Genomic DNA, 9,551 nt, shown 5'->3' with positions numbered 1-9,551 from the left:
TCCGGCAAAGGAAAGCCTCACGCCCCCTGCAAGACCGCCGCCGTGCCCAAGCCGAAGAAGATGCTGATGCCCGAACAGTGGGCAAGGGAGTCAGCCAAGAGGAAGGGTCGGAGGCACGCGGCAGACGCGAGGGATGAAGCCATCGCGGTTGCCGCCATCGCCGCCGCCGCGCAGCAGGAGGTCACCAACGCTCGCGTCGCGGCGGCAAGAGGGAGGCACTCTATATGCTAGGGTTAACCCTAGCCAGCCCGGCCTCGTCAATGCCACCGTGGCCGCGGCCAGCACCAGCTCATCCAAGTTCCCTCGGATGGTGCTGCTTGACTTGCCCCACGCGTCGTCTTGCACCCCGATGCTCGGCTTCCACGTCTACCCGCAGGCCTCCCACCTCTCTGGGGAGTGCTCGCCTGAGGTGAGCGTGGTGGTGCCTTCCACGCCAGCGCCCGTGCCCATCGACCTCAATGCCACACCTATGGCCGGTGGCTCGTCATCCAGAGGTGCGAGGAAATGCGCACGACACATGCTAGCCGACGTGCTGCCAGGCGCACGCAACCTGTTCGATGAAATGCTGGCCTCCGGCAACGAAGACTACATGCAAAACAACATCTTCGAGGGTGGTGCGCCAGCCGCTGGCGGTGCCGTCGGGCTTGCTACGATCCCGACGAGACACAAAGCTAGGACGTCCGAGGGGCATTCATGTCGTCCATCTTTGATCAAGATCAGGCGGCCTTCATGCATGATCAAGTCGTCCTGGACCTGGACGGCTTCCCACTCGACCATGAGTTTCCGAAGGACTACGGGCAAGAGGAAGAGGACGAGTGCAACATTGAAGGGGAGCCTTTATTCAAGGACGATCTCACCAACCAAGCCGCTGGGGCAAAGCCGAAGCGCAAGAGCAAGCGGACCAAGGCATACATAGCAGCCGATGACAAGCTTCTTTGTGAGTGTTGGAGAGACATTGGGAAAGACATCAATACGGGCATCGAACAAAGGCATCAACCTTTTGGATTCGTGTCCACCGTGAGTTCCATGAGCGCAAGAATTTTCCGCCGTACCAAATAGTAAGCATGCATGGGTGGGTGTCCATTTTGAAGTCATGGAGGGTGATCCAACAAGAGTGCAACAAGTTTTGTGACACTGTTGACTGCGTCAAGGCCCTCCCCATGAGCGACATCGGCATGCAAGACATGGTATGCTAGCAAGCCACCCTCTTTTGTGTCATTCTGATTATGCTTGCGTGTTCATTTGCATACCATTTTCCAATATGCTTGCATGAAATACATTTGTAGGCATTTCAAGCTTTGGAGGCATTCAAGGTCCAACAAAATGGCAAGTGCTTCAACCTCTCCCATTGCTTTAGGGTCATCAAAGACGAGGAGACGTTCAACGCGCAATACGCTGCCCTCTAGTCACGTGGGGGGAAGCAAGCCCTGGAGGAGGTTGGGGATGGCGAGAAGGCACGGCCGCGGGGGAAGACCAACTCCAAGAAGGAGGACAAGTGAGATGCAACGCCGAACACCTTGATCGCAAGCGTGGAGGGCATGATGAGTAAGAAGTACTCAAGGGAGGAGGAGCGTCGATGTTACAAAGAAGAGCAAATGAACGCCTTCATGGAGATATAAATGAGGAGGCTTGAGATGGACGCAGAGAAGCAAACCAAGATGCTTGAGATGGAGGCGGAGAAGCAAGCCAAGATGCTAGAGATCGAGGCCGCCAATGCCAAGACCAAGGAAAAAGTGAAGGAAATATGCCCTAGAGGCAATAATAAAGTTGTTATTTATATTTCCTTATATCATGATAAATGTTTATTATTAATACTAGAATTGTATTAACCGGAAACTTGATACATGTGTTAATACATAGAACAAACACAGTGTCCCTAGTATGCCTCTACTAGACTAGCTCGTTAATTAAAGATGTTTAAGTTTCCTAACCATAGACATGTGTTGTCATTTGATGAACGGGATCACATCATTAGGAGAATGATGTGATGGACAAGACCCATCCGTTAGCTTAGCATAATGATCGTTAAGTTTTATTGCTATTGCTTTCTTCATGACTTATACATATTCCTTTGACTATGAGATTATGCAACTCCCGAATACCGGAGGAATACCTTGTGTGCTATCAAATGTCACACCGTAACTGGGTGATTATAAAGATGATCTACAGGTATCTCCGAAGGTGTTTGTTGGGTTGGCATAGATCGAGATTAGGATTTGTCACTCCGAGTATCGGGGAGGTATCTCTGGGCCCTCTCGGTAATACACATCGTGATAAGCCTGGCAAGCAATGTGACTAATGAGTTAGTTGCGGGATGATGTATTATGGAACGAGTAAAGAGACTTGCCGGTAAAGAGATTGAACTAGGTATGAAGATACCGACGATCGAATCTCGGGCAAGTAACATACCGATGACAAAGGGAATGACGTATGTTGTCATTACGGTTTGACCGATAAAGATCTTCATAGAATATGTAGGAACCAATATGAGCATCCAGGTTCTGCTATTGGTTATTGAACGGAGATGTGTCTCGGTCATGTCTACATAGTTCTCGAACCCGTAGGGTCCGCACGCTTAGTGTTCGATGATGATTTGTATTATGAGTTATGTGATTTGGTGACCAAATGTTGTTCGGAGTCCCGGATGAGATCACGAACATGACGAGGAGTCTCAAAATGGTTGAGAGGTAAAGTTTGATTGGACGATAGTATTCGGACACCGGAAGTGTTTCAAAATGTATCGGGTACATATCGGAGTACCGGGGGGGTTACCGGAACCCCCCGGGGGAAGATATGGGCCATATGGGCCATAGGAGGGAGGCCGGCCGGCCCACAAGGGGTGGCGCCCCCCAAGGGAGGAGTCTGAATTGGACTAAGGGGGGGGCGGTGCCCCCCTTTCCTTCTCCTTCAACCTCTCCTCCCCCTTCCCCCCTCCGATAAAAGGAAGGCGGGGGGGGGGGGCGAATTGGACTAGGAGCCCAAGTGGGACTCCTCCCACTTGGGGCATGCCTAGGCCGACCTCCTCCCCTCTCCCTCCTTTATATATGGGGGCAGGGGCGCCTCTAAAACACATCAATTGTTCCTAGCCATGTGCGGCGCCCCCTCCACCGTTTACTCCTCCGGTCATATTGTCGTAGTGCTTAGGTGAAGCCCTGCGTGGATCACTTCATCATCACCATCACCACGCCATCATGCTGACGAAACTCGCCCTCGACACTTTCCTAGATCAAGAGTTCGAGGGACGTCATCGAGCTGAACGTGTGGAGAACTCAGAGGTTCTGTATGTTCGGTGCTTGATCAGTTGAATCAAGAAGACGTTCGACTACATCAACCGCATTGAGTAAACGCTTACGCTTTTGGTCTACGTGGGTACGTGGACACACTCTCCCCCTCTCGTTGCTATGCATCTCCTAGATGGATCTTGCATGATCGTAGGAATTTTTTGAAATTGCATGCTACAAATCCCAATAGTGGCATCAGAGCCAGGTCTATGCGTATGCTTACCACCAACGTCTTATTTTGATTCGACAGTATTGTTGGATGAAGCGGCCTGGACCAACCTTACATGACCACGTTCATGAGACCGGTTCCACCGACAGACATGCAACGTGTTTTGCACAAAGGTGGTTGGCGGGTGTCTGTTTCCCCAACTTTACTTGAATCGAATTTGACTGCGGCCGGTCCTTGTTGAAGGTTAAAACAGCAAACTTGAAAAAACATCGTTGTGGTTTTGATGCATAGGTAATAATGGTTCTTACTAGAAGCCCGTAGCAGCCACGTAAAAACTTGCAACAACAAAGTAGAGGACGTCTAACTTGTTTTTGCAGGGCATGTTGTGATGTGATATGGTCAAGATATGATGTGATATACGTTATTGTATGAGATGATCATGTTTTGTAGAATTTATCGGCAACTGGCAGGAGCCTTATGGTTGTCGCTTTATTGTATGAAATGCAATCGCCATGTAATTGCTTTACTTTATCACTATGCATTAGCGATAGTTGTAGACGCAATAGTTGGCGAGACGACAACGACGCTACGATGGAGACCAGGGTGTCAAGCCGGTGACGATGGAAATCATGACGGTGCTTTGGAGATGGAGATCAAAGGCACAAGATGATGATGGCCATATCATGTCACATATTTTGATTGCATGTGATGTTTATCTTTTTATGCATCTTATTTTGCTTAGTACGCTGGTAGCATTATGAGATGATCCCTCTCTAAATTTCAAGGTATAAGTGTTCTCCCTGTGTATGCACCATTGCGATAGTTCATCGTGCTGAGACACCACATGATGATCGGGTGTGATAAGCTCTACGTTCACATACAACGGGTGCAAGACAGTTTTGCATGTGTGGAATACTCAGGTTAAACTTGACGAGCCTAGCATGTACAGACATGGCCTCGGAACACTGGAGACCAAAAGGTCGAACGTGAATCATATAGTACATATGATCAACATAGAGATGTTCACCATTGAAAACTACTCCATCTCACGTGATGATCGGACATGGTTTAGTTGATATGGATCACGTGATCATTTACATAACTCGAGGGATGTCTATCTAAGTGTGAGTTCTTAAGTAATATGATTAATTGAACTTAATTTATCATGAACTTAGTCCTGATAGTTTTTGCATATCTATGTTGTAGATCAATGGCCCGTGCTACCGTTCCCTTGAATTTTAATGCATCCCTAGAGAAAGCTAAGTTGAAATATGATGGTAGCAACTACACAGACTAAGTCCATAACTTGAGGATTATCCTCATTGCTGCACAGAAGGATTATGTCCTTGATGCATCGCTAGGTGAAAAGCCCCCTCCCGCTAATGTAGAGGCTTTGGACATCTGGCAGACGCGGTTTGATGACTACTCTATCATTCAATGTACCATGCTTTACGGCTTAGAAACGGGACTTCAAAGACGTTTTGAACGTCATGGAAAATATGAGATGTTCCAGGAGTTGAAGTTAATATTTCAAGCAAATGCCCGAGTTGAGAGACATGAAGTCTCCAACAAGTTCTATAGCTGCAAGATGGAGGCGGATAGTTCCGTTAGTGAACACATACTCAGAATGTCTGGGGTACCATAACCACTTGATTCAGCTGGGAGTTAATCTTCCGGATGATAGTGTTATTGACACAGTTCTTCAATCACTGGAACCAAGCTACAAAGTCTTCATGATGAACTATAATAAGCAAGGGATGGATAAGACAATTCCTGAGCTCTTCGCTATGCTCAAAGCTGCGGAGGTAGAAATCAAGAAAGAGCATCAAGTGTTGATGGTTAACTAGTTTCAAGAAAAAGGGCAAGGGAAAGAAGGGGAACTTCAAGCAGAATGGCAAGCAAGTTGTCACTTCCGGGGAAAAGCCCAAGTCTGGACCCAAGCTTGCAATTGAGTGCTTCTACTGCAAAGGGACTGGTCACTGGAAGCGGAACTGCCCCAAATATTTGGCGGATAAGAAGGATGTCAAAGTGAACAAAGGTATATTTGATATACATGTTATTGATGTGTACCTTACTAATGCTAGTAGTAGCGCCCGTGTATTTGATACTAGTTCTGTTGCTCATATTTGCAACTCAAAACAGGGGCTACAGATTAAACGAAGATTAGCTAAGGACGAGATGACGATGCGCGTCGGGAATGGTTCCAAGGTCGATGTTATCGCCGTCGGCACGCTACCTCTACATCTACCTTCGGGATTAGTTTTAGACCCGAATAATTGTTATTTGGTGCCAGTATTGAGCATGAACATTATATCTGGATCTTGTTTGATGCGAGACGGTTATTCATTTAAACCAGAGAATAATGGTTGTTCTATTTATATGAGTAATATCTTTTATGGTCATGCACCCTTGAAGAGTGGTCTATTTTTGTTGAATCTCGATTGTGGTGATACACATATTCATAATATTGATGCCAAAAGATGCAAAGTTGATAATGATAGTGCAACATATTTATGGCACTGCCGTTTAGGTCATATTGGTGTAAAGCGCATGAAGAAACTCCATGCAGATGGACTTTTGGAATCACTTGATTATGTATCATTTGATGCTTGCGAACCATGCCTCATGGGCAAGATGACTAAGACTCCGTTCTCCAGAACAATGGAGCGAGCCATTGACTTATTGGAAATAATACATACCGATGTATACGGTCCGATGAGTGTTGAGGCTCGCGGCAGGTATCGTTATTTTCTAATCTTCACGGATGATTTGAGCAGATACGGGTATATCTACTTAATGAAACACAAGGATGAAACATTTGAAAAGTTCAAAGAATTTCAGAGTGAAGTGGAAAATCATCGTAACAAGAAAATAAAGTTTCTATGATCTGACCACGGAGGCGAATATTTGAGTTACGAGTTTGGTCTTCATTTAAAACAATGTGGAATAGTTTCACTACTCACGCCACCTGGAACACCACAGCGTAATGGTGTGTCCAAATGTCGTAACCGTACTTTATTAGATATGGTGCGATCAAAGATGTCTCTTACCAATTTACCACCATCGTTTTGGGGTTATGCATTAGAGACATATGCATTCACGTTAAATAGGGCACCATCTAAATCCGTTGAGACGACATCGTATGAACTGTGGTTTGGCAAGAAACCTAAGCTGTCGTTTATTAAAGTTTGGGGTTGCGATGCTTATGTGAGAAAGCTTCAGCCTGATAAGCTCGAACCCAAATCGGTGAAGTGCGTCTTCATAGGATACCCAAAAGAAACTATTGGGTACACCTTCTATCACAGATCCGAAGGCAAGATATTTGTTGCTAAGAATGGATCCTTTCTAGAGAAGGAGTTTCTCTCGAAATAAGTGAGTGGGAGGAAAGTAGAACTTGATGAGGTAATTGTACCTTCTTTTGAATTGGAAAGTAGCTCATCACAGAAAACCGTTCTCGTGATGCCTACACCAATTAGTGAGGAAGCTAATGATGATGATCATGAAATTTCAGATCAAGTTACTACCGAACCTCGTAGGTGAACCAGAGTATGTTCTGCACCTAAGTGGTATGGTAATCCTGTTTTGGAAGTCATGTTACTAGACCATGATGAACCTATGAACTATGAGGAAGCGATGATGAGCCCAGATTCCACGAAATGGCTTGAGGCCACAAAATCTGAGATGGGATCCATGTATGAGAACAAAGTATAGACTTTGGTTAACTTGCCCCATGATCGGCAAGCCATAGAGAATAAATGGATCTTCAAGAAGAAGACTGACGCAGATGGTAATGTTACTGTCTACAAAGCTTGACTTGTTGCGAAAGATTTTTGACAAGTTCAAGGAGTTGACTATGATGAGACCTTCTCACCTATAGCGATGCTTAAGTCTGTTCGAATCATGTTAGCAATTGCCATATTTTATGATTATGAAATCTCACAAATGGACGTCAAAACTGCATTCCTTAATGCTTTTCTTAAAGAAGAATTGTATATCATGCAACCAGAAGGTTTTGTCTATCCTAAAGGTGCTAACAAAGTGTGTAAGCTCCAGCTATCCATTTATGGACTGGTGCAAGTATCTCAGAGTTGGAATATATGCTTTGAGGAAGTGATCAAAGCATATGGTTTTATATACACTTTTGGAGAAGCCTGTATTTCAAGAAAGTGAGTGGGAGCTCTGTAGCATTTCTGATATTATATGTGGACGACATGTTGTTGATTGGAAATGATATAGAATTTCAGGGTATCATAAAAGGATATTTGAATAAGAGTTTTTCAATGAAAGACCTCGGTGAAGCTGCTTATATATTGGGCATCATGATCTATAGAGATAGATCAAGACGCTTAATTGGACTTTCACAAAGCACGTACCTTGATAAAGTTTTGAAGAAGTTCAAAATGGATCAGTCAAAGAAAGGGTTCTTGCCTGTGTTACAAGGTGTGAAGTTGAGTCAGACTCAATGCCCGAGCACTGTAGGAGATAGAGAGAAAATGAAAGTCATTCCCTATGCCTCAACCATGGGTTCTATCATGTATGCAATGCTATGTACCAGACCTGATGTGTGCCTTGCTATAAGTATAGCAGGGAGGTACCAAAGTAATCCAGGAGTGGACCACTGGACAACGGTAAAGAACATCCTGAAATACCTGAAAAGGACTAAGGATATGTTTCTCGTTTATGGAGGTGACAAAGAGCTCGTCGTAAATGGTTACGTTGATGCTAGCTTTGACACTGATCCGGATGACTCTAAGTCACAAACCGGATACGTACTTATATTGAATGGTGGAGCTGTCAGTTGGTGCAGTTCCAAGCAAAGCGTCGTGGCAGGATCTATGTGTGAAGCGGAGTACATAGCTGCTTCGTAAGCAGTGAATGAAGGAGTCTGGATGAAGGAGTTCATATCTGATCTAGGTGTAATACATAGTGCATTGGGTCCAATGGAAATCTTTTGTGACAATACTGGAGCAATTGCCTTGGTGAAGGAATCCAGATTTCACAAGAGAACCAAACACATCAAGAGACGCTTCAACTCCATCTGTGATCAAGTCAAGGAGGGAGACATAGAGATCTGCAAAATACATACGGATCTGAATGTGGCAGACCCGTTGACTAGGCCTCTTCCACGAGAAAAACACGATCAACACCAAGACTCCATGGGTGTTAGAATCATTACAATGTAATATATATTATTGACTCTAGTGCAAGTGGGATACTGAAGGAAATATTCCCTAGAGGCAATAATAAAGTTGTCATTTATATCTCCTTATATCATGATAAATGTTTATTATTCATGCTAGAATTGTATTAACCGGAAACTTGATACATGTGTCAATACATAGAACAAACACAGTGTCCCTAGTATGCCTCTACTAGACTAGCTCGTTAATCAAAGATGGGTAAGTTTCCTAACCATAGACATGTGTTGTCATTTGATGAACGGGATCACATCATTAGGAGAATGATGTGATGGACAAGACCCATCCGTTAGCTTAGCATAAAGATCGTTCAGTTTTATTGCTATTGCTTTCTTCATGACTTATAAATATTCCTTTGACTATGAGATTATGCAACTCCCGAATACTGGAGGAATACCCTGTATGCTATCAAACGTCACAACATAACTGGGTGATTATAAAGATGCTCTACAGGTATCTCCAAAGGTGTTTTTTGGGTTGGCATAGATCGAGATTAGGATTTGTCACTCCGAGTATCGGAGAGGTATCTCTGGGCCCTCTCGGTAATACACATCGTGACAAGCCTTGCAAGCAATGTGACTAATGAGTTAGTTGCGGGATGATGTATTACGGAACGAGTAAAGAGACTTGCTGGTAACGAGATTGAACTAGGTATGAAGATGTATGTTGGGAATGAGTAAAGAATCTCGGGCAAGTAACATACCGATGACAAAGGGAATGATGTATGTTGTCATAACGGTTTGACCGATAAAGATCTTCGTAGAATATGTCGGAACCAATATGAGCATCCAGGTTCCACTGTTGGTTATTGACCGGAGATGTGTCTCGGTCATGTCTACATAGTTCTCGAACCCGTAGGGTCCGCACGCTTAATGTTCGATGACGATTTGTATTATGAGTTAT

At 44.7% G+C, this 9,551-nt stretch overlaps 1 pseudogene; it reads left to right on the top strand.

Moving 5' to 3' along the window:
* Positions 1 to 349: 349 nt before the first annotated feature.
* LOC147975239 (uncharacterized) lies at positions 350 to 1,406 on the top strand (annotated as a pseudogene).
* Positions 1,407 to 9,551: the final 8,145 nt, after the last annotated feature.

This window comes from Triticum urartu, chromosome 4A (genome assembly GCF_056163025.1).
Source record: "Triticum urartu cultivar PI428250 chromosome 4A, HENAU_Tu73, whole genome shotgun sequence".
In the NCBI taxonomy this organism is placed as follows: domain Eukaryota; kingdom Viridiplantae; phylum Streptophyta; class Magnoliopsida; order Poales; family Poaceae; genus Triticum; species Triticum urartu.
The sequence above is the reverse complement of the archived record's forward strand: the minus strand, read 5'-3'. Positions and strand labels throughout refer to the sequence as shown.